Source organism: Octodon degus, unplaced genomic scaffold (genome assembly GCF_000260255.1).
Source record: "Octodon degus isolate 3935 unplaced genomic scaffold, OctDeg1.0 scaffold00052, whole genome shotgun sequence".
Classification (NCBI taxonomy): Eukaryota; Metazoa; Chordata; class Mammalia; order Rodentia; family Octodontidae; genus Octodon; species Octodon degus.
Genome location: NW_004524628.1, coordinates 3411490 through 3415231, shown reverse-complemented (window position 1 = coordinate 3415231; position 3742 = coordinate 3411490).

The window sequence follows — 3742 nt, the reverse complement described above, 5'->3', positions numbered from 1 at the left end:
GAGGAGGGCGGAGCCGCAGGCGCTGGTCCCTCCCCAATCCCTTTTCTTTACCCTCCTCCCTAACCCCCAGCTCCAGGGGGCCTGGCCAGAGCCCCGCGGGCGTCACCCCGAAACCTATCCAAGGCGCTCTGAGGACAAACGGAGCTGGGGACTCCTGCGTCCCACCCCATCGGGGAGTAGGCTTGGGCCACTTTGGTGAAGCTCCTCGTGGCTTGGCACACCTCACAGATGATCTTCGTCTCTTAGGAAGGACAGCTATCCTGACAAGGTCCCAAACCTCCCAGGGACGACACCCTGGGATCACTATTACTTTAACTCGAGATGAGTCTATGCTTCCACCCGGCTCAGGGAGGGATGGCCTGCCCTCAGCTAGGCAGGGAACCTGCTGAGCCCATCGCTGGCTCCCCACCCCTTGTCCCTTTGTGGTCGCAGCCCAGCACCTGAGCTGTTCGCCAGGATTCTGCTCCACTTGGTCTCCCCGCTGGGCATCCGAGGGAAGCAGGAGGTCGCCTTCAGATGCTGGCCGGCAGAGTCTTGGGTGTGTGTGTGTGTGTGTGTGTGTGTGCTTGACTTCACGTTGCTCTTCTGGTGCGGGTGGGCAACCCTCTTACCGCCACTCGTGGCCTTTGACTCTTTTCTGCTGGTTGTTTGTTTTTTTCCCCGTATCACAATTTAAGAATACCTTTTTGCGTTTATTTTTAAGCAAGACCACACTCCAGTAGTTTTCCATTTGGTATTCACAGTGTTACCGCTCAGTGTTACCCCCACTCCTGCCACCACGGGCTTTACCCCAGCTACCACCAGGGCCTCTCTCTACAGGGCTTTCTTTCCTTCCCATACTTGCAGGAACAAGTAAATTGTTAGATGTATTTTTAAAAAGCAACAGTCCATGCCCTTAAGCTGGCCATTATGGGACCAGGCAAAGGAAGAAAATCTCCCTGTGCCCCAGGGAGCCTTTTTAGGGCTGTCAGTGTCCAAGACCTGTGACTGGGCTGCTCCAACAGGTCTCCCAGGTGGGACCGTCTGGTCAGGATGGATCCTGTTGAAATTCTCATCCATCCTGGCATCTTCTAGGTTGTCAGATGGCCCGATTGGGTCCTGAGAAGACATCTTGCTGCCAAAGAGACCTGTGGGGAGACAGCCTCAGAACAAGACTGTGAGCTCTCCCCGGCAAATCCAGCCAAAGCTGCTGTAGTATCTCAATTAGGGTAAAATAATCAAAATTACAAAGGTCCTATCCATTCAATAATTTCCTTGGCAGGCCTCGTTTACTTCAGATTTCAAGCTTCATTGCTAAGCGCTGCACACCTGAGCCTTTGGCTTTGGACAAGAGGTGTGCTCCTGGTGCCCCAGTGAGGCCCAGCAGCTCTAGCCCTCCTTGGAGAAGCTACAGGGTCCTTGGATAAGGCACAGGGGAAAAGCCCTTGAAAGAGGCTCTGGAGGACCAAGAAGGTGTCCTCACCACTGCCCAGGCCAAGAGGGCTGTCCCTATCTTGGTGGCCTTCTCATTGCACGTGGACCCCTTTCCTGGAAGTTCAGTTTTTTAAAAAACATGGTTTCTCTCTGTAGTTTAGGCTAGATTTGAACTCACTGTGGAGCCCAGGCTGCCCTCTAACTCACGGACATCCTCTTGTCAGAGATTCCCGAATGCTGGGATTGCAAGTGTGCGCACCACACCTGGCATGGATGTTCACCTTTTCAACCACACCCTCCACTGCAGGCCCCCACCTCTCCCTACCTGCCTTCTCCTTCCTTACCATCGTAACCTTGGCAGCTACCCAAGGACCTGGCTGGTGGGAAGCTCTCAGTAAACCTGCTCAGTGCTTGGAGGGCTGAGGAGGAAGCAGAACAACCCCAGTGAACGTGGAGAGCACTGGCAAGGGGTGGGGGCTCTTCTTTCCCAGACCACTCACTGATGATGATTGGCTCACATTTATAAGAAGTCTAAGGTCATAATTTGCTTTCAGCAGGATATGAAAAAATAGCCATGGCCAGTCAGTCACTCCCTGTCATGTCAGTATGCCCAGTAGCATAATGGGTGTGACCTTGTGTGTTGGTCTGGGCTGGATCTGGGGCTTTTGTCACATTGTAAGGTGGCCTGTGGCAGTTTCTACAAAGTAAACACTGGGGAGTTAAGACTGCTGCCCAGCTGAGTCAGGACCAGTTCGTGCCTGGCCTGTTTGTGGGTGGGAGCGGGACAGGTTCAGGGAAAGATCCGCTGGGCAGGAATAAATGACAGCAGGAGGAATTAGCTTTGGAGGCTGCTCGGATGGCTTTCATTTTATTGGTGAGTTAACAGGCTCAGAAAGGCTAAGCAGCTATCCAGGGCCACTCGGCTGCTGAGTCGGGGAGCTCAGCCCTGAACCTGAAAAGTGCAGGCCTCTGGGGGTGCTCACGAGCACTTGAGGAAGTCAGCCTCAGACGGACCATTACCATCAAATGCCATGCCCTGCGCAGACCGTCAGCAGCCTTCCTTCCAAGTCCAGTCTCTGGGTTCTAGTCTCAGGTGTGGTCCAGGGCATGTTTCCTGAGGCATCTCTGCCCGGTGGACAAGGCTCTGGACCTTTCCTCCCCTGCCTGGGGACACAGAGGATTTGAGGGCCATCCTCTTGGCTCCAGGTAGGGGAGGCAGGCACAGGCTCCAGTTCTGAGAGCTACCTGAAGCCCTTCCCCCAAAGGGTTTTATTTGTGTAACTGTCATTCCGGCCAGGGATTTCCAGGGATGGCATGAAGTACTGAGGGCCCCTGCTGGGCAGATGTGTCAATGGCACCGCAGCTGCCCTGGTCTCAGGGGCAGGAAAGCCACATAACTGGAGCCCACTAAGTACCCAGCACAGCCTCGAGTTCGTGGTCCACAGGACCTCCTTTTCTCCCCAGAACGCTTCCAGTAGATATCCCTCCACCATGCAGGCTCAGGGCAAAAGGTTTTGCCTGGGCCACGTTTTGGTCAACCAGGCCTCTTGGACCCAGAAGGTAGGCTCTGTCCTCACTACCTCAGTGCCAAGTGCACAAAATCTGAAAGTTTGAAGGCTTCAAGGGACAACTGCTTATCAGAGGGTTCAGTGATTGGCTGAGAGGCTGTCCTGTGCCCTGCTGCCTCTGGGACAATGAGCCACAGCATGGCTCTTCTTTCTTTTCTGCAGTTCCTTTTGGGCCCTTATTCTGTGGCTCCAGGGACATAGGGTGCCCTGTCACCTTCTGAGAAAGCCGTCAGCAGGCTCCCAGGTACCTGGCAGAGTCTGGGTGTCTCAGCAATGGGGACAGAGGGTAGAGGGCATGTGAGTAGGGAGGACAAGTCCCTGCCTTCCTTGGGGAGTTCTATCCAAAAGCAACATCATGCTCAAGTTGACTGACGGATGCCTGGCCAGGCCTCCTCTGGGCTAGGTCTGCCCTGGGTGCTTTCTCTGTCTCCATAGACAACACCCTGGGGTGGTGTCTTAGTTTGTTCAATCTGTTTTGACAGGGGCCTCTCCAATGGGGTGGCTTAGAAACAGCAAAAATGCATTTCTCACTGTTCTGGAGGCTGCCTGTCCAAGATCAAGGCCCTGGCATATGTGGTACCTGGTGCGGGTACTCTTCCTGGCTCATAGAGGTCTCTTCCTATTATGCCCTCGCATGGGGAAGAGGTGAGGGGTTTCTCATGCTTCTTTTGTAAGGGTACTAGTCTCAGCCATGGAGATGGACTTTGTGTTCATGACCCAATCCCCTCCCAAAGGTCTCACCTGCTGATAACATCACGGGG